Source organism: Perca fluviatilis, chromosome 14 (genome assembly GCF_010015445.1).
Source record: "Perca fluviatilis chromosome 14, GENO_Pfluv_1.0, whole genome shotgun sequence".
Lineage (NCBI taxonomy): Eukaryota > Metazoa > Chordata > Actinopteri > Perciformes > Percidae > Perca > Perca fluviatilis.
In genome coordinates this window covers 16,457,234-16,480,604 of record NC_053125.1, presented here as the reverse complement: position 1 = coordinate 16,480,604, position 23,371 = coordinate 16,457,234, and positions in this window count along the sequence as shown.

The window sequence follows — 23,371 nt, the reverse complement described above, 5'->3', positions numbered from 1 at the left end:
TCCATGTTAGGGTGAGCACAATAAATGAAAATGCAGAAAGAGTCTTAAGCGAAAGCAAGAGTGTTTTCTCCATCTCTACTTCACCACTCTCTCCCACACCCACTCACACACACACACACACACACACACACACACACACACACACACCCACACACACACACAGTCTGTGGGAATTCATTAGCCGGCCGCTGATTTATGGAACACTGTTGTCAGCGCATAATTAGCAGTTGAGGATTGTTTATGAAGGCTTTGCAAGTGGAGTGGAAAGTATGGTGAGGAGTGTGGTCCAAGGTCAAGACAACCCGAAGGAAAGGAAGAAAGGAAGGAAGGAGGAAGGAAAACACAGAGTAACCAGACCAAATACATTTAGCAAATGGTGAAGTCAACCTAATTATCAAAAACAAAAGTGTGTTCAGATCCTAGAAGAGATCGTATGGGGGAAAATTGATGATTTGGCTTGTTTTCTTGAAATCTGAATGAGATTCAGTTTGCTCATGTCACGAATGTTAACAAAATTAATCACATCTTATGCCATGATCTGGGTGAATACTCGATTCTGATTGGCTGCAGGGTGTCCATTAAAAAGTGATGTAGGACACCTACTAAAGGAGTTCGGTGAAACGGACTGTTTACTGTTCTATATTAATGCGCTACATTAAATCAAAAAGGAAATGTGGATTTATTATTTCGAAATCGTCCTCTGAACACCACAGGATGGCGCTAAAACACACAGGCTGCAAGAAGTAAGTTGTACTGGCCCTCTGGACTGACTTTGTTTCACAGCGAATAACGTTATCTCACATCCCGTTCACTGTTCAGCTCGCTGCTTCATGCTGCGCCGCTGCAGCCGACAGTAACGTTACACATCGCGGATCAAATTCTTCGTAAAAGTCGTTATATTGTTTTGGGGACAATGACATGGCTGGATAGCTAGCGTGTCTTGTTGTTCAACATACTGTCAAATTATTTTTAGTGATTGCTAACTGTACAAAATGTTATTGACTTTGGATCTTGCTAGCATAGCGTTAGCTTTGTGGCTCGTAGCTAAACTGAAGGGTTCTATCAGCTGAGCGGACTATATAAATATCTCCAGTTGCTAAGGGAGGCAAGTCGTATCTAAGGTTCTTCCTAATTCCTGGTGGAGAGAACAACGTTTGCATTGCATAAGAACCTGATGGATGGGAATGATTGTTCCAGGTATTAGTCAAACCGTCAGGCGTAACCAGGGAAACGGAGTATTGTTTGGATAAACTTTAGATTTTGATTGTAAAACTAATTAAAATATGAACTAATGTTTTAAAAATATATTATTTGGCAAGTGACCATGGTATAAGCGGGTTAATGCCCTTCGAGGCGTCCATTGTCAGGAGGACGGTTCACGCCTCGCCGTCGTCCATTAATACCTGACAATGGACACCTCGTCGGGCATTAACCCTTACATAAGAATTTTATAACCGTTTTATATGAATATATTTTCTCATGGTCACAGAAATATAACTTTGTGAAAGCTTGTTGTGTGCAGATCAATATTTAATTATATTGTGCTCGCAAGGAAACAAAACAAGTAATAATTATCCTCTCCATAAGAGGATACAGTATGTGTACCAGGTTGCATAATTACAGCTCAGACCCAGTGAGGGTTACCAGCCATTATTAAAAGGCCATTTCAATACACAGCAAACAAAAACTTTTGGTTGTGACTCGTGTTTTTTAATTGCACCTTTTGCAATGGATCATTTTTAAAATGCTCATTTAGTTTAAAGGACTTTGGTTCCTCATTAGTTTGTATTTGAAAATGCCTTCAGAGAAATACAGATGTTGTACCTCTGCATAATAATTACCAAATGTCACTTTGAATGACCAAACTATTGTTGAGTATTTAACTCCTTTCTCAAATATTTCTAATTATAAGTGACTATATTATTATACATCAGATTGGGGCAGTTTATCGACCATGTAGTCAGTAGCCGGATAAGCTAATGCTTTTGTCCAATATTGCTAAAGGCTACCATTTTTGGAGCAGAAAGGTCAGTGGATTGATATTTTGTCTGTGCTGTGTATTCTTCACATACACACTTCTGGGACACAGAAACTAGCAGCCATCATTATCCCTCTCTGTCCCTGTGTAACCCCACACACACACACACACACACACACACACACACACACACACACACACACACACATCATAGTAGACACACACCTCCCCACACAGCACAGAAACTCAAAGGCGTGTTCATCTCAGAAGGACGCTGAATCAGTGTCTGATGTGTTCTCAGGTCAGCCAGCCTCTGTGTGTATGTGTGTGCGTGTGTGTGTGAGATCAATACCCAGTTACAGACAGCTCAGCCCCACCCTGCCTCAGGGCCTGGGCTCCAGGGAACACACACACACACACACACACACACACACACACACACACACACACAGGAAAAAGAAATCACACAGGTCTGACTGACAAGGATCTTTAAACCATCACGTATGAGTCTATCTCTGCCTCTGGCGCAAAGAGGGAAACAGTGAAAGAAAGCAAAAATAGGAAAAGGTGGGGAGGCACTGGACAGTACCCCCATGAGAAACTAGCTAAATCATGTGAGCATGGAGGTAGTGTGGAGGAGGTTTGCAATGGCGTCTTCAGTTGATCGTTTGGGTCGCTATGCAAAATGTAAGGGGTCCACTGTGCTGGGTGGTGAGGAGCAGATGTAATCCTTGACCAGCCATTCAGAGATGGACATATAGATGGTCTTGGTTGTCCATGTAGTGGAAGTGAAGAGTGAAGTTCATCTTTCCTACTTTTTCCCCTTTTTGCTCGGTGTTTTCTTTGATGTTTACATTTAAAATGTCGACTGGCCAGTTAGCAGAATCAGCAGGAGTAGAGTTCACACTGTGGTGAGTTGATTTTACTATACTTAGTGTCTTGTGGTCATATGTTATCATTTTGTCTGATTAAAATACAGCAAAAATGGTAAAAAATAAATAAATAAAAAAATAGCATATTTAGCACAGATCTGCGCCTTCTACAACAGATCTTTTTGGAATATTCTCGGGCTGAAAACATGAAAAGCCATCTCAGAAATCTCATCCATCAACAAATACCTTTGCTTCCACCCATGCGCAGCACAGCCCTGCCTAATCAAAACACAAAGCACAGACGGTTGAAGAGAAATGAATTAGAAAGTCAGTTTCTTCGACACTGTGCTCAGAATTTATTGATTGCCTTCCCTTTCCATCTACCCGCTCTTTTTCCCCTTCTCTCTCTGCTCCACTGAATTTTGTGAAACCGCTATATTCACCGGCAATTTGCAGGGCACCTCGCAGCTGGACTCTTTCCCGCTGCTGACAGAGTGCGAGCATGTCTGTGTTTAAAGATATGTGTGTCAGCGAGAATACATGAGGGACACACATTTTTGTGCATTTGTGAGTGTTAAAATGCATTTGTGTGTGTGTGTGTGTGTGTGTGTGTCTAGATGGGGACCATCCTGGTATTGGATTTGGTGTATAGGGAGGGACAGAGAGAGAATTTCATAGATTGTTGATTACCTGTGGAGGTCCCTTGACTTAGATTGAGTTGGGGGCCTCACACACACATTTACTTCATTTAGGCACATACACTTTCAGTCCCTGTGAGTCTCTATCCTCATTCCTAAAGAGCACCCTACAGTATTTTAAAAGTTAGCAAATCTCTAGGTAATGATGGGAAAATATTGTATAAATATTATTTTTAAATAATGAGATATTACTTTAGGCCAGTTTATCAAAAAAAACCTGTACTTACAATCGGTAATCGCTAATTTCCACATGGCTGAGTAGAAGATCTTATACCCAAGCTTTTAACATTAACAAAATATATGTGTAATCTAAATCAGTACTCACATACAAGGTTTCTGGTTAACTGCTGTGTGTTTTATTGTTGCATTATTTATTGGTGAATGTGTTCTTTTAACTTTAGTTTGTTTTATTCTCCTTTTATGGTGATTTTTTTAACATCTTGCCAGGTATATCTGTTGATCAATGCATTGTCCTTGACAAATAAACGGATGAAATAAAATAAAGGCACAGTTTACTGGAATGGACAGGAAGGAGAGTGTAATGGAGACTTGGTAAATAATACTGTTTCAAATAAAGAAAGGAAGAATGTGTCCACCTTCGAAAACGGCCACAGTACCCTTTGGAGAAACCGTGGGTGCTGTTGGTTGATTTCCCTGAAAGACCGCAGCTGTCAGCGCCGAGACTTTCAAAAAGGACTCTGTCCCACAGCAGCTGGAAAATCCGCTGACATTACATGTGAGAGCAAAAGTCCTAACTCAGCTGTGGTTACATTTTATATGAGACTGATAATCACTGGTTGGAGTGAAAAGCATCCCTATCTTACAATTTCCTGCTCTGCTGTTTCCATTTGGCTGGACTAATTGAGAATGAAATCAACAAGAAATTCTATATTGTAGCATGTAATGTCATGTAATTATGTAATGATCATTGAGGGGCCGTGGATTATTAGGCTTTTTATTGTCACGGATGTTGTTAGGCCCATTGCCAAGCATGATTGCCTCCCATTAATTTTCAGCTTGGTTAGTATCATGTAATAGCCATTAACTGGAGAGATTTGTTTCCCCTTAGAGCAATGCTGTCCTTCTATTATTATTTTTATTATACATTTAGGAACTGTGTAAAATCATATTATTAATGACAGTCAGTTGATGCATTATTGAGAGTCTACTGTTATTACATAAAATATAGAGTTGTTTGATAGACAATTTGTTCACAATATACAAGGATACAGCTACCTTCTGTGTATCTTTAACCCTACTGCAGCGTAAGTCACCATGACAGTAGTCTCGCATTACCAGACCTATCTCCACAGCGCTGCGGAGGAAGGTCTGACTGGTCCACACAATGTTCCTGGATAGGACAAAAACGTGCTCTAGTTTATTGGCATTTCTTTAAACCAATCACAATTTTCTTGCATGGCGCCAAGCGCTGGACGCAGCAACGGTGCCTCTGCAAAATAACCTTCGGGAAGGAACTTGTTTTGGGGGAATACATGCACGTAGGGAGGTGAGCTCTGGAATTAAAATGGCTGTCGATTGTGCGATTGAGAATTTTACTTAAAAAAAAGGATGTATCCCGAATCGACCGGAGTTTACACACACATGATAAGAAAATAGACACCTACACACCACCCAATCTCTTTTCATCACCCACACTCACATGCACAATGGATGAGTGCAATCCATTCCACGGAAACATCAATAGCTCGGACAGCTGAAAGGTGTGATAATAATATCAGGACAGATTGGCACTATTTGCAATTTACTTTTGCTATCAATAGGAAACAAGGAGTTGTGGCACAATAGGGTAGAATCCCACAACAGTGGGGAAGGAAATGTGTCTTTAATAACCCCTAAGGTTTTTTATTTGTCATGCTTTCAGTCAGGGAAAGTCACCACTTAAGCTTGCTATGTTCCAGATCGATATTATATTATAGGAATGAATGTGAAGGGTAAAAACATAGCAGCTATTATAAAGACCATGGCTAACTAACAAAACAATCACAATGTACCACATCCACACATACACACACACACACACACACACACACACAGTCTTAGTGCATGTCACAGTTCAGAGACAAAAGAACCCAAGAGCATGGCGTAGGAGGCAGAGGTAGAGGCAAAGAGTCTTTACTTAACAAACATGCAAAAAGGGCATGCAGAAAAGAGGAGGACACTCTCCATCAAATGTGACCAAGGAGACATGGAGAAATGATATGTGTGTGCCTGTGTGCATGCAATATATGTTGGTCACTGATTATTCCTATATCCTGGAGCCCTTTAAGTCTGCACTCAAAGCACTCTTCTTGGTCCCAGCAGGACTTGAATGCTTTCTGGACAGCTGATTGCAAGGTTGTCTGCAATTCTTCTGTCATTTCTCTTAGTTTGAACTAGGGGTGGAACGGTACACAGAAGTCACGGTTCGGTTCATACCTCGGTTCAGACATTTTTGGTTCGGTACAATATAGGGAAAAGCAAAACAAAAATGCAGAAGGGAATTTTTTTATTTATTTTTTATCGTGCATGTCTCACGCTGTACCACCTAGTGTCATACAGTCTCTCCCCTGAGCTAGCTGCAACAGCCTGAAGTGTGTAAAATAAGATGTAAACAGTAAACAATAATCGCACCCCACATCATCTCCAGACTCCATCTGTAACTTGTAAACAAAATAAGACAATCAGCTATAAAACTGAAAATACAGCATCTCTTATTTATGAAAGTGCAAATTACATAGAATAATAACATACACCGGCCGCGTCTGTAGAACGGACGCTTTCATTTCCCACTCAGTCAATAAAAAGGAGCGGTCATTGTGAGATAGCTTAGTCGTTAGTGAAACGGAGGGTGCAGCTGACAACTCGTGCTTCATCAACGTCCATGTTTGGTTGTATATGGAAGGGACTAGGGACAGTTTGCCTCATCTGTGGACGGGATGGCATGTTTTAACAAGGTTTGAGTACATACAGCAAATATTTGCAGCCAGGTTCCTCTACGAGTGAATATGGGTGCATGTAAATTCCAATTGCTTCAGTGATTTTTTTTTTTATTTGTATCTAAAGGCTGGTTAAGCACTGTAGGGAGGAGAAGATGGACAGTTTTTTTTTGTCTTGTTCCAGTGATTGGTACATCTGGCTGATGGTGTCGGATATGCGTTAGCATGTTAGATGCATTTCCACTCAAATCCCCTACTGAACAACACAGACACACAGTCCTCGTCTTATCCAGCACTCTCTCGCCTGTAGCCTACTACCGTAACTGACTGGGAAACCAAAGTTTTCCCAAACTTGCGATCTTAAAGAAGCCACCGGGTCCTCTAACTCTTGTGGGTCGCCACCACTCGCCATAGGCTAGGCTACTCGTCCTTAGTGCTGCCAGTTCTGACTCACTCACTGGACCGTCGACATGAGGGCGGAGCTCGGAGCTTCAGAGCTAAGGGGGGGGCTACAGATTAGGTGTCCCTAAAGAAACGCGTATCTAATGGCGTTTTTCCATTACATGGTACCTGCTCGACTCGACCGCGGTGCCCCGTCCTCCTTTTTCCATTGCAGATTAAGTACCGCCTCATGCGAGGCGAGCGTGGCTGGTCGTCATAGCGACGCTGCAGGAAACTGCCATGACCTAACGCGACACACACAGAGAACATCGAAGGTGTGTTGTTTTTGACTCTCGGCATGTGGCTGTTGCCACAGCCAGAAGACAAATTTTGTTTCAAAAGAAGCTGGAGGCAGCAAAAAAAAAACACCGCTGGCTGAACTATTTAAAAATGGCGGTTTTGTTCAGGACACCCCCGTCTGTCGCTAGCAACGATGGCGCAGTGATTGGTGATGATTTTCTCTGACCAATCAGTAGTCTGCAGGTTACCAGGAATGCTGACATTTTGTTAGCAAGCTGCGACGAATTTTGTTTAAAAAAAATAAATTAAAAAAATCTCATTAAAAAGTCAGCTAAACGTTTTACCTTCAGACCACCAAAACAAATCAGGATTCTTTATGTTGTTAATGTTTCCAAAGTTTGTATTAATTTGGACTGTGTTGATAGTGATGTGTCCAATTGTAAGTATAATAATTGTATAATAACTAAATCTGTAAAAATAAGAAAAAAATATAGCAATACAAATACAGTACATTACCCTCACAAAATTAAACACGTGCAAACAATACCACATGCAAGTTTTTGCTCACACCGCAGATTTACTTTTACAGGTCTTGAGCTTTAGACAATGGCTTTTATCAGATACTGGAAACCTCACTGAACACACACACACACACACACACACTTCACACACTTCACACACTTCACACACTTCACACACTTCACACACTTATGATTTATTGCAAAGCTATTTTTAGATACCCACAGATCTTCATTTAGTATCAGCCGTGAGTCTCAAGGAGGAGCCACTTTTACAGAGTTTCTAGACCCACATGAATAATTACGATGCATCAGTCTGGTAACTTGAGAAGGATCGGTTTCTAATTTCAGCATATTTATTATGCCATGTTTATGGTATGAGCATTAATGCATTTTTAAATAGAATTCATGTCAAGGTCAGTTTGAAATTAGAGCTTATTATTGCTCATGCATTATGATGCTAACAGTCTTAGTACATACATACAGCAACACTCTGTAACCAGCACTATTTTCTGATAGTCCCATCAATCAGAAAAGACAGACTGCTGTTGGCTGAGGCTGTGCTTTCACTCGACTGGATGTGTGTTTTTCTCTCTGTGTGTGTGGGCGTGTGTGTGGTGCGTGTGTGTGTCTGTCTCTAAGAGTGACAGGGTTCTCAACACAGCACAACGTTTAACGGGAAAAGCGGAGAGGGCTCATGACAGGTTGCAGCGGTCATGGTTTATTTGACAGGCGCTCCCCTCACAAATCCGTCAAATGATAGGTGCTGCAGTGACGGCTGACATCACCAGTGGCACCGACGCCACCCCTGCCATTTCAGGAGATTTCAACAGCAGCAGGGTCAGCTGAGCCAGTGATTGGTGGGGTACACGTTGCTCAAAAGGTATGAAACCTAGTCATTTGTGCAGGAAGTGCTATTCTCTCCATAGCAGGTGGAAATGTGTCACATGTGACATGGTGAAAAATAACGCTTCTTTTTTTTAATTGATTTGCTGAGAAGAGACTAAAATATCCGCTTGTTGCTCCGCTATAGTAGTATTACTTGATGTGTGCAGTTAGAAAACATGCAGAGGATTTGAAGGTGAGGTCTTTCAAATGTCAGAACATGCTGTTGAGCCAGTTAAAAGTTGACTCAGCCTGAACAATGAAGACTGCTTATAAAATAAATTAATTGATACAGTAATAAACTCTAATACTGTATGGCAAATGTGTATTAACCTCTGTGTTGACATTGTTCATATGTTTTCAGAAACTCTGCAAATATAACGAGACAAAAAGGAAAAAAATAATTGGTATATACTGCATTGCACAATATATACAGTAGCCATGAGCCACTGCAGTTAGTTGTGTACCATATAGCTCAGGGACAGAAGGCTCATTTGGTTGTTCATTTACAGAAGCATTGCGTCCTTTAACTGTAGCATTTGCTAATTAGATGATTTAAGCTGAAAACAAATGCCAATATATTTCTTTGTTTAATGACTCCATTGGCTGAACCGTCCTACACTAAAATGTATAAATGTATAGTGCTCCACTGCTTTCAGCCCAGCAGATAGAGGCTAGCTTAATATGTGTTGAGCAACTCACTATTGAATTTGAATATTTAACCAGCTTCCATTAAAGCACTGATTAATTTAAGGGCACTCAGAAGTTGCCAGAGCATGAAAGAGAGGATGAGGAAGGAAAGGAGCGCGTGTGGATAACTGTGTGCACACATGTTGGTAAAAATATTTAAACTGTGGACAGAAACAATCATTCATTGTAGTGAATTAAAAATAGCCAAAATAATTGCTTGCATTTCATTTTTCACGGAACATATTTATATTTTCAGTTGGCACGTTCTTTCTTGGGGGTTAGTGGATTTGTGTCACCAAATTGGAATGTTTTTTTTCAGGAATCTAGGCAATCTGGGCCCCCAGCACATGTGGGGCTTTCTTGTGCAATAATCTGCGCCAGGGCATATGGCTTCTGAGTGGCTTGATAAACTAATATTCTTGCCTCATCCCATTCCAAAAAGTAAAACTGATCTGATGGTGTTGCCTGAGAGATTAGGTGTCTGACCTAATTAAACCATTAAGGTCACATGATTCTGAGTTGCACAACCAGAAACGCTAACCAGGTTTGTTTTGGAGCAACAGCTGGAAACTATTTTTTTGCGGAGCCAAATGTAGCACCAGAGATTAAGAATATAAAAAAAAAAAAAAAGTTATTCACTGACAGTTAATGGTTAAAATCATGCATGCTCACAAATACACAGAAGAAAGGAAAACAGCAGTGGTTGGCACACTCTCACGATGCGTCGCTCTCCTTTTACACAGCTGGTTTGGTGTTTTGTGGACTGAAGGAAACGCACAATGCATGTTCCTTGGTCCTGGGAAGTAACACTGGGGTACAACTGTTGGTGGTGAGCTAGTTAGCCAGACATGCAAATGTTTGCAGCTACCGACTAACAAACCTCTGAATCAATTCCTTAGCCTCCACTATTGTCTTGTTTTTGTTTTTGAAAAGGCTAAAAAAAAAAAAAAAAGAAAAAAAAAACCAGCCTCCAGTTTCTACAGAGTACTGCTCTCACTACAGGCCCATGCACACCGCTTCAACATGTGGAGAAATCCAAAGCTTGACAGACCTGCTAGGCCTAGTTGTGGTTTGCTAAGCTATGATTGCACAATCTCTGTTTGGAGGAGGGGTTTAGAGAATGGTCAATTCCTCAACACGGTCCATTCCTCAACACGGTCATTTAGCTCCTTGACAATGATCGGACTCCATCTTTCTGTCAAATGATCTGTCACTTTCTCTTTCCCCTTAGCGGCAGGGGGACGGGTGACTACTGATAGAGGTTAAAGACCCCTTACATTGTCTTGAAAAGCCTGCTAACCCTGAAGAAAAGCTTGATTGTGGGATAACTGTGACCTTAATGTTTCTCACGGGTTGCTTTTGTGTTGTCAGATATTCTCAGACATATTTATATATGCACATATTTGGTCTTCCAAAATGAAAAATGCTTTTTGCTAACCATTAATCTTCAAGGTAAGGCTGAATACAGCTCACCTCGCAAATTCCATTCAGTTACCAAGACTCTACTACACTCGTAAGCAGCTGAGCGCCAATTCAAAAGCAGCTTTGCATTGCTCAAGGGCACATTGAGAACATGTTGGTTATTCTCTTCCTCCAACACAGGTTTCATACTTCTTCTCCGTTTACAGAATGAGCAACATTCTAGTCACAAGAATCCCTGACCTTTAAGCTTCAACTGCAGCCATTTAAAAGCTATAATGTGAGCTTTGGGATGCAAGCCGTGACCTCCCCTCACACCACCTGCCAATCACATGGTGCATTACAACAGACAGACGTTCATTCAGCCAATCGGATGGCTAGTGGCATGTACAGATGTTACCTATGCCCAGGAGATGCTTTGAGCGGCAGGTCCAGATGTTGGGAAACACTTCAGATGCCACTCAATTGAAGATGCACACATGCTGTTGCAGATTGTGTGTAAATACACACATGGGGATGGGGAGTTATATTAATTACATGTGATGGTAGTGACATTTGATGGGAGCTTTATTTTGTAATTAATCATTTATTCATTTAAAAAAATCCCAGCCAACTCTCCACACAAAAATCAATTCCATACAACACATACACCGTAATGGTTTCTCTTATAACAGATACCTGAGGCGCCATGCCTTTCTCCACAGAAGACACGTTGTCATGGCAACGGGCTAAAGCAGCAGTTAATGGTCTTCTTATCAATTGAATCCAAATGACTCTCAAAGACAAAACAACGGCTGACTCCTCAACCTGTTATACTACATATGCAGAGGCAAATGTGGCTCAATCGTCCGCCTTAGTCCTTGAGATTTACACAAATGTGTTGAACACACACACACACACACAAATCAAAAACCAAATGAATGTTGGGAATCCACAATGTCACTCTGCGAAACGGTAAACTTGTTCAAATGCTCTGCGTGTTTATATGGACATACAAACACACTCCATCACATTGACAGGTTCATAAGGAGATTTCACTTTCATCGCCATCTCTACTGGATTCACGCATGCGCGCACACACACACACACACACACACACACACACACACACACACACACACACACACACACACACACACACACACACACACTTCCCAGTGGAATCCATCTTCATTTGTTGCATTTAAGAGCAGCCCTGAGATTCAACTCTGTTCTCCTCCATAACTCATCCTTACTGTAAGTCTCCAGATGCTCCTCTCTGGTCCTCTCTGCTGTCTGAACAGAAAATAAACATTTCCCACAACCAGTGGCGAGTACACCTATTCATTCTCAATCATTTCTCTACAGATTAAATCTTTTGAAACCTTTTTTATGCCTAATGTTGAAGAAAAAGTATTGCGGGAGCCAACATACTTGCTGAGGCAACACACAGCTACTTAGTAATATGACTTATCTGAGATAGGTGGTAAGTTAATGTTGATGTTCCAACAGAAAGCAAAGTTAATTTCCAAATTGATGTTTATTTGCTCCAAATAGCCAATATATCAACTGTACAAATGTGTGTTTGTGTTTAGTTTAGCCTTTCACTGAGCTAATAACTCATCAAAAAGTAGATTCATACAGCCCAAGTAAAGGGCAAATTTCAGATAGAACACCGGGTGGATTTTTAGTGTGTGTGTGTGTGTGTGTGTGTGTGTGTGTGTGTGTGCAGAGAAGCTAAATAAGATTTGAAAGATGTACCTGTGCTTTTTTTCTGCAAATGGCACCAGTGGCAGAAATAAACATACAATACAAATGTGGTAATATAAACAGATTATTCCAGTGTTGGATGAGGCAGAGAAATTATGCAATATTTAACATTCTGAGCTAGCATAATATGAAAAGAGGATGGGAGCAAAGATGCATTTTTGTATAATTCAGAAAACTGGGGTGGGCTAACAGCTGAAGGCCTATGATCTGCTGTGGGATTTGGCAAACTAAACCAAGCTAAGGCTAGACTGGGCTGCTCTAAGCTGGCTGGTAATAAGAGAGTTGGTGGAGAGTAATCTGTCATTGTGCCAAACTGGCGCTATCCTGTGGGAGCTCATTAGCTTAGCTTGAGCTTTCCTGCCTTGAATGAATGGAAGCACAAAGACGGATACAAGCACTTGTCGTGCTGCCTTCCACGAATCATTCTTCTGCCCATTTTCTTTCTTTCTATCCTTTCTCGCCCTTTGTACTTTATTTTTATACCTTCTACTTCCCCGTCTAAATTTTTTTCACTCAGTAGCTTCCACATCATTTGCCTCTCAATCTGTTCCATTCACTTTCCAAACCTTTATTTCAGAACCATCAGGCATGATTTTCTAATGTCAGCCCACAAGAGCCCATCAATGAGCCAAACAACCCTTTCAAAATCTCCCAACCTGGCACTCCACCAAAGAGATCCTCCGACGACTGAAGCTACCTCATTTTGTTTCACTTTAAATGGCAGCTCAAACAGGGAAAAAAAAGTTTTCCCAGGCTTAACAGTTTTCTGCTTTTTGTCAAAGCTTTAGTGCACCAGCTGTTCCTCCTGTACAATTAGCCCTCTCTGCCTGACAGCAAGTGAGACGTTTACATCTCCATTTTGCAGCAGCGGAGTCACACTTAGCCTCCCCGGCTACAAAACACAGGAGAGTCAACAGTCAAGGATTCCCGTTAATAGACGTGTAGGGGTGAAAGCCGGCTTCTAACTGGAAATGAGGCTCTGCCGTATCTCTGTGGTGCTCTTTGACAGCAATGACTCAGACCCACCTGTGGAGTCTGATATATAGACTTTAATTACAGGCTTTTTAACTGAGATGTCGACTGTGTGAGGCTGGTTATTAAGATGGGATTGCCTGTCTTAATGATAAGTAATGAGAGTGCAACCTCTGTGGAAATCAAGCCTCACTCTAGGATCTGGTTTCCTCTTACAGGAAGTGCTCTTTATGACATAGACATAGATTGTTTAAAGAGGCCACCAGGCTTCAAAATAATTCTACCAGTTAGATGCATACGCATAGTGACGCTTTCTTTGAGTGATTACCTGTCACTGAGATAATACCATAGGAAAAGAAGACACAAGAGAGACGTAAAAAATTAAAGAGCATAGAAATATCAGTTTTATGAGCTCTGTGAATGTACGCCCCCATTATTTAGCAGTTCTTAGAGTGCGTCGAAATCGATCAAAGCCCTTGCCCCTCCACTGTTGGGAATTTTGAGCGTTCCAGGAAGGAAAGTTGTCACTGCATCCCTTTCATCAAAAGAAATGCTTTTGATCATTTACGATCACAGGATGGCATCCATTATTCTGCGCAACACACACATTCACACATATCATCTGAACTACAGCAGGCAGTTGGATTATTAATCAAGAGATTTGCCATCTGTGAGTCACTTTTACTCGCACTGTGGGGAAATGCCTGAGCAATTTGTTCACACGCACCCACATTTGAACACAAACAAAAATACCAACTAAAATTAACACACTCACACTGTACATTACATGATTAAACGTGCAGTTAAAACCCTTCCAGCACCAAGATTTTGTGTTGAACCGGAGCTTTTGTTGTGTGAATTACAGAATAGTACAGAAGGATGAGCAGAACCAGCCAGGATCAGCAGGGGAGGACCAGGGATCACAGCCCAATCCTCCCCGACATACTTCACATGCATTTCTGCCATTCCGCTGAAACTGAAGATGTTACACACTGAGAAAAGGGGAAATTTGTCGAAGCTTTGTGGGGGTGAAAAGGCAGAGAAGAAGAGAACAGGCAGTTGCAAAGGAAAAAAGGGGGCAAGACTTCCTGTCAGTTTTGAGCACGAGCCGAGGTACAGTGGAGGGACACGCACCCTAGAGGAGAGGATATCTTTGAAGTGCGGTTACATCAAACGCTTTCATATTCATTTTTAATCCTCTCTTGCTCCTCCAGTTATCATTCCTTGTGTTTACTGCTCTCTGTCAGTGAATGAAGAAAGTGATTGAAATGCGTACAGTCCTGAAGGCTTTGTCTACCTGGGGCAACCAGAAAGCTACACACCTAAGCTTTAGGTACTCATACACTGCAGCCCAGATCATTAGAGCCTGATCGTGCTGGAACACCGAAGTACTTTTTTTTTGTACAAAAGGGAATTGGTCAGCATGGTGGCCCAATGGTAAGCACTGTGGTCTCACAGCAAGAAGGTTCTGGGTTGAATCGAACCGTCTTTGTGTGTTTTTTTTATTTTTTTTTTTTTTTTTTTTGTTTTTTTTTTTTTTTTTTTAATAAAATTTTTTTTTTTAATAAAATTTTATATTTTTTTATTAAAAAAATTTAAATATATTAATTAAATTATACATGAGAAGTTTTCTTGTTTTTTTTTGTTTTTTTGTGGTTTTTTTGGGTGTTTTTTGCTTCCACCCCCAAAAAAACACACAAGGTCGCTCTCTCTCCCCTCTTGTTCCGGGGGGGGGCGGGGCTTTGGGGGTGGGGGGGGGGTGGCGGGGTGGGGGTTGTGGGGGGGGGGGGGGGGAGGGGGGGGGGAAAAAAATTTGGAAGTTTCCCACAAGCCCAAAACTGCTTTAACCTATTTTTTTCTACATGTAATAGTAAAGAGCATTGTAATAGAAAATCTTGCTGTTGCTGACCTCCAGTGGTTTAACTTCTCATCTTGCTGCAGTGATGTATAAGTGTACTGGGGTGTGTCAGGACACAGTGACATCACTGTTGGGTGTGGTTAAAGGTGCAACACAGCCCATTAGTAATGATGGATTTTGTTAGAAGTAAAACACACTTGGTCTTATGCTAACAGGGCTAATGTACCTCCTACTTCTAATGTTTAAAGGACATTCTTACTTCAGCTGGGAATATTTTATGAGTTTTGACATTTCGGCTGCCAGTTTGATGCTATTTCCCTAGGGGCTCCTTCGAGATGAGCTCGCCTGGTAAAGTGTACGAAAGCAGGCAGCAGCAGCCGGGGGCGGTGACAAAAAGCGGCAGACAAGTTGGACAGTTTACAGCCATTTCCAGCAGTTTTCACTCTGAACGGGAAGTCACAGAAACACTCACATCCTGTTAGGTCCAATTCCAATTTAATTAAACTAGTACAGTGCCTGTTTGGAACGGGCCAATTGCTTGGCCTGTGGTATTCCTGCTTGTAGAATTCTTCAAAACAAAGTTGTACCCCAAAATTACTTACAGAAGGACCCCAAACCACTTATTACGCAACTCCACTGTATAGCCTATTACTGACTTACAGTGTAGGCTACTTCTACATCAGAGGAAGACATTGTACTTCTATATTTACCTGACAGAGAACGTTGCAGATTCAGAATGTAATCACAAAACATCACAATGAAAATGTGGAGTAATCAGACATTAGCCTCATGGACTCATGGCTGTGCTATGCCTATCCACTGTCTCTATGTAATAAAGGGAAAAGCCCCAAAAAATAATCTTTAAATAAAAAAATAAAAAAAAAAGAGAGAGAGCTAATCAGCACCTATCTGTGTTAATCAACCACCAGAACCAGACTGTGTGTGTGTGCAGTGAGAAACAGAGAGAGAGAGAGAGAGAGAGAGAGAGAGAGCAGAGGTGTTAATTTCCATACAGGTTTAGTGGCTTGACGGTTAACTGTGAAGTATGGATTTGTTCGCGGGGGAATTTTGTCGACGGTAATGTTATTAGTGTTGTAAGTTAGCAGTAGACTTAATTACCCGACCCTGGGTGAGTCTGATGAAAACTGCAGTGTCTGCCCTGTGAGATTTTCTTGCATTGCACAGCGCTGTGATGGAATAATCTCTCTCTCTCTCTCTCTCTCTCCAGAAAAAGAGTCAAAGGCAGTACCAATGCACCCGCAAATCTAATGAAGAAGAAGACTGCTAGCAAGTAAACGTCAATGACAACACAAATAAAGGCTTTACAAATGTTTTATGACAAGGGAAATTGTTACACCTCAAGGATATACACACATACACACACACACACACACACACACACAATGCATTTGTTTGAGAAAAATGGAATGTAAACAGAACGTTTGTGTTTTTTCAAGAAAACCTCACTGGGCACCTTTAACTTTGCAACGTTTTTTGAGATAAATGTTTTCAGTTTGTTGGACCTTGTGGATACATGCAATGTGTTTTGGTTACAAAATATGAATTGTACACGGGACATAACTTTACAAATACTATATGTATATGTTATCTATTGTATATTGCAATATATTCAGCGTTTGACTGCTGTTGGGTCTCACAGATGCATGTGATGGGAATTGTGGCCAGTCAAAGGTCGAACCTTGACAGACGCCTGTCCAAAGATGTCGATGTGTTTCGACGAGTGCTTTCTCATTAGCCTGACAATCATACAAACAAAAGCTCCATATACTCACATTCAGAATTTGTCAGGAATTATTGTCAAGCTCTTTGCATGTCTGCAGGGAATTATATACACTGTGATTCTTGTTATTGACCTTTGACACTCATTTGAATTCCTGCAGGTTACTTATAATTCAGACATTTCATCTGTTCAGACTCTTCAACCAGCGAATTGTGGAGCAGGCATGTTCACAGATGGGTAGGGGGGGGAATTATGAACACACACGCACACATCACCTCACACATGACCTCATCTATCACCCCCGTGTCACTGGCTGTGAGTTGAATTCATATTATCTGGTTGCCTCTTCCAGCCATTTCATAATAAACCAAGTTGATCTCTTTCCCCGCTATCACCACTTCTATCCATATATCTGGAAAAGTAATGATTATAATAGAGCTCTAATTATGGAGATTTTTAATTTACAAACAAATAACATTCATTCAAAACTACCTTTTAATTTTCCGAACAGGCTTTATAAAAAGTTGATTTATTTCATGTTTTGACAAAACTGCGACCCATATTATTTAACCACCCATACATGTAATTCGCAAGTGGAGACTCCAATCCCAAATGGAACATACTACAACTATAATTACTGATTTTGTGTTTTAACTAAAAGACAGCGGGACTAGAAAGAGACAAAAACAAACTGTTTTTGTGCCGGATGAAAAATGACGGGGGATTTCAAGCATGACGGACTCACCCCCCCACCCCCCTCCTATTCTGTCGTCTGTTTATTGGTGAAATGCTACAGCCTGGTTGTTACACAGAACCATCTGAGAAGCAGTCATTGAAAACTGTTTGGAAATGGTCAGACCCTTTCAAAAAAATACCTGGCATTTGATTGGATGAACCATCTGTCTATCACATCCGCCATTATTGTTTTGAACAAACAATAGTCGCGGTTGTCGGCCATAGCTGCCAGTTGCTGATTGGTTTTGTTAGCTGGTTGCTCAGACACAAATGCATTACTTAAAGCCTGACAAGATGGATTTTCGTGTGATATGTGATAACTCGTGATATCGCCGAGGTATATATAAGGTGGGGTTGTGCCCCCCCGGCACTAAAACAAAAAAATGTCATTCTCGAAATGTATGGCATTCTTGATGCTAACATTGTTCGTTGATATTTGATGTCACTGTCAAAAAGGTTAAACAGGAGACGGACTAAAGTCATACTTACAGTAGCTGACATGACCAATCATCACCAGATGGAGGGACATATTTCCTGTCCTGACATAATATTAATCCCATGAGACAAGAACGGAGAATTAGCAGGCTACCTATCATCCTTAGATTAATGAGACAATAGGTTATAGCCATGCTGGTGTCATAGTTCTGCGCCATAAAGTCTCCAGTAAGCTGAATTAACTCCAAAGCAAGTGTTGCAGATTTAATATTGTACCCATAGTTTCCCCTATCCTTCCACCTCTTAAGTCTGACAAGTTGCGTTCTCTACTGTTTTTGTCAGCAGGATGGCGGGAACATCAGGAGATCATTTTCTACCAGAATAATTCTTTGAAATCATGAGGCATGTGACAGCACGTGCTCACTGAACATAAGAGAAAATGTAAAGATATGGATCCCTCTATATTATGGATGATTTGTCTTTCACCGTTTGAATTGCACTTTCCATCTGTCCCTTTCTCTGTGTATAATGGAACCCTTATGTGCTGCTCCTAATTACTCATCCTTTTTTTGGAAACATACTTTTTATGTGTCTCCATACTAAGGAGAGTTTTACAATACATTGCTATTGCGTGACTACATTTCCTGAAGCAAATGTATGCAAGTCTGAGACCATTGAATATGACACATATAACAATAGTTAAAGAAAACGGGTTAATAAAAGGCTCCACAGAGAGCTTTGTTTTTATGCACCAGCAGATATGTGGCCATTACTGCCATCCCTACATTTGGCAGCTTGACAGTTTAAATTGTGACCAGAGAAACAGCTACTACATTTTACATTATTTATGCTACATTTTCCGGTGGTTGCCTCACACAATCTTATCTTGTGTTTAAGTCGGTTTGCCACGTCCTCACCGGTTTTGAACCAGAGCAGACCTTGAATCCCTCTCACACACAATCACACGCCTAAGCTTTTTCAGACTGATCCCGGGCATATGAAGCAGAAAAAAAGATGCAGACTGTCCACTCTGAATAACATCTTGGTAAAGTTTGATCTAATGAGGAAATAGAGTCGGAGCAAGCCTTCCCTTCTCTCTCTCTCTGTCACACACACACACACACACACACACACACACACACACACACACACACACACACACACACACACACACACACACACACACACACACACACACACACACACACACACACACACACACACACACACACACACAGGCATCAGCCAGCTCACTGGCGTACAAACTAGAAGAACTACAGAGAACCAGGCCCAATTTGTACTGTTGTCATGGATTCCATGCAGTTTATTTATTTATTTTTTCATATACAAACGCTAAATGCAGAAACAAGCAGTAGCACAAATACCAAGTACATGTTTTGGCTTCTCACCTGCAGAGCCAAGTGGAGTTTTCAGCACCAAGGCCATCTCAGCAAGATTCATTTAGTTCTTCTTCTTTTGTATCAGTGATTACTGGCATTTTTATCCTTGGGAATAGCAGTCATATACATCTGAGCACCTTTTGGGAAAGATTTTGAAATTTAAAGTTAAAGTTACGACAAAAAAGTAGTAATGTTAAGTGAATAAATTCAATATTTTGAAAACTAAAGCAGCTAACTGAATTAATGTAATATGATTTACGCAGTATACATGCACAACAATATACAAACAGCATATCCTAATAATTACAATTCTAATTAATAATCCCTTGTTGATCATGCCTCTGGTAAAAGCCATTTCTAAATCACGTTTTTAAATTTAAATGCAAGTACATGCCCTTCTGCTATTATGTGTACTAGATTTAAGGGGCTTCGAGTTAGCACACTTCAGCAGCAGTCTTACCCCGAACAAGGTGTAATATTGGCTAGTATGCATGATTACGGCAATACCAGCAGATTGAGTGGAAATGGACATTTGGCAGCAATCAAATCATCCCACGTATGAGCTGAGTGTCAACAGCAAAACATGCTACAGGAAGTTGACTTTGACTGTATGTTGAATCAACAAGCGTCAACTAAATCTGAAGTGTTGATTTACATTTAAATAGTCCACCAAAGCTAAACATAACTGTTGAATCCAATACTTTCCTCACTGCGGGTGTTTCTGTTTGTCCATGTCCGCACACACTCTTCTACTCTCAACATTTGTGTGTATTTTGTGTGTGTGTGTGGATGTGTACATACTGGCATGCCTGTATGCTTGCGTCAATGCGTGTGCACGTTCAGTACACAACAAGCACATGCATGTTTGTGTTTCGTGCATGTGTGTTCGTGTGGTTAAATCTGTCTCGCAATCATTTCACCTTCACACACTTGAAAAAAAAAAAAAAAAACATAAATTCAAATCAATTACACACCAAAGGTAAGAGTGGGAGCACAACAGAACCGCTAATTGGTTAGTGGTGAAAGGTGCCACAGTTGACGCAGCCATAAATAGCTGTGGTCCTCACCAAGGCTTTGGTTTGGCACAAAGGTAATGCACGGATAAGCTAAAATGCACCTCACACTCCAAGTGACCAAATATAACTACAGTGTCTTGGCTGATGCTTCGTGGTGTAGGATTCACACTCTGAGGGAAGTAAGCAAGAGGAGTAGGAGGAGACTTGTTCATGTTGTGTAAAAGTCAGTTTGAATCTGGTTTAAATTTCTTGAATATTCCATATTTTGGCTTCAGATATTTGGCTGATAATCTTGTCAGAGTGACTTCAGATGAGTGAGCAGCTATGATTTAGTGTCTTTGTCAAGAATACATCAACAGCAGACAAAATGTGTTGAAAACCATCAAAAGATATGATTAATGTAGTCTGGCTCAATAGATGTAAAGTGAGTTGCTCCCCTTCCGCTATCTAATTTGCAAGGGCACTGTTGCTGCATCTGTGGCTTAGCGCCACCCAGGACAGTTGTGATTGATTTAAAGATCCCATGGCATGAAAATGTCACTTTTTGAGGTTGTTTAACATTAATATGAGTTCCCCCAGCCTGCCTATGGTCCCCCAGTGGCTAGAAATGGCGATAGGTGTAAACCGAGCCCTGGGTATCCTGCCCTGCCTTTGAGAAAATGAAAGCTCAGATGGACCGATCTGGAATCTTCCCTATATGACGTCATAAAGGGAATGGTTACCTCCCCTTTCTCTGCTTTGCCCGCATTGCTTGCAAACGAGCGAAGCATGGCAGTTGGTCAAGGCCACACCCCCACCCTCCACCTTGCCCCCACTCTCTCCTCCTCAATAGCATTTAAAGCTACAGACACAGAAATGGCACATCCTAAGGAAAGCTCATTGTGGGACTGGCTCTAGTGGCTGTAATTCTGCACCAAGGCTGAATTTCGGGAAAGAGACTTCAGATACAGTATTATGGGACCACTAAGGCCTATATAAAAGCATCCAAAAAGCAGCATGTCATAGGACTTTTAAAGAAATACAAACCAGATGCAAGATAGGGCCCCTAGTCTATTTTTATCAATCAACATCAGACAAACTCAGTACAAGCTTTTTTGTTGTATAATAGATTTCTTTTCCAATTCCTGCGATTTCTACTGGGTTTTTATTTTTAAAACAGATGAATGCAAACTGACCTAAAGATTATCCAAAGTATGTAAACACATGTGCAAAGTAAGTGATAGGATTCTGTCCATATACTTTTTAGCCGACCATTGTCGATCTTTTTCTCCCTGAATACAAAAATAAAGACATGTGTTTACTTGATATTTGACTTGCTTGTGACTTCATGGAGTAACTGACACCTGTTTTGTGTTTGCACTGATCCCATTCTGTATGAGGATGGTGGGAGGTTGCCTGTCTATCTTAATCCTTTGTTTTGCTGGTAAAAGAGTGGAAGAGCCAGGGAAACTGTTGAGCTCTGATTGGAATCCTGTCTTGGCTAATAGCAGGATTATGTTTGAGTCCTGCTAAGCCTGCACTGCTGGGTTTTTATTCAGTTATAGCCAGAGTATCTCCTGGGAGTAGAGAGTAGACTTATTCGGATGTTTGAATGTAAACATTGTCAGGAGGAAATGTAGGACAGATATGTTAATAGTAAAAAATATAATATAATAATGTGGCTGAATCATTTTTATACATCACAATCAAAGCAGTAAGAGCTACTTTTGTTAATCGATTGTGTATACTTTTCACTCATGAATAAACCCGGTGATTTGCAAGGTGCCCAAGTTAATCTACTTTGCATAAATAAATGTGTAAGCAGCATCTGTTCCTTCTACAAGCTTGAAATGGAGGTCAGGAAATCAGAAAATTATCTTATTGTTCATACACTACTGACAAACCTTCACATGTAAATGAAATCATTAAAAAGGCTCTTTCTTTTAAGGCAACCGAGTTGAGGATATGAGGGTGTCATGGTAGGGATAGTTGGAAGGGATCTGTGGTTACAAAGGCAATCAGTGATGTTGTAGGTAATACTAATTCATTCAATGCTCTATGGAAATGAACACTAGAGAAAAAAAATGAAGTGGGGACAGAGTGCATGGTCACACAAGAGCAATGTCCCTGGAGCAGATTGGGATTCAAGGACATGCCGAAGGAAGATCAAAGGATCACAGCAATATCTATAATATAAGAGTTTTTATAAATGGATGACATTCAAAGGATCTGTAATCACCAGTTCCACATATGAACATCTCTTGATATTCCAGATTTAATTCATTGTTCCTTCTTATGCAATGGAACTTTCTAGCCTACCTGAAAATAATATAGACATGCAATTATAAGCATAATGGAAATGAATTGTACAAGGAAATATCACTCCAAGAGGAAAATGATTTGTAATCAGTTAATTAAATGTTAATTTGAATACATTTCAGTCATTCAAATATATTCTGTATACCCAATATAGCTCAAGCACAACATACACTGTCTATAGGGCCTGAAATTAACACCCAATCACGTGCAAAATGTAGCTGAATTTTTCCATTGGCAGATGAAATTGTCAATCTACCTGCAGGTAGCCAGTGAGAATTGAGTGTTTTATTAGTCGTTTTTTTAATTGGGTGAAGAGGCCGGCTAAAACAAGCAACCAACAAAAACATGAGGATGATTCAAAGAAAAGTAAAAGAATATGTTTTAATACCAAGTGAACAGTTGGCGACAACGGCAAGGTTCGTGAGTAGCGGAGTTTTAGACGGCAGTACAGAACAAATGAACTGCAGTGCAGTTATATATATATATATAT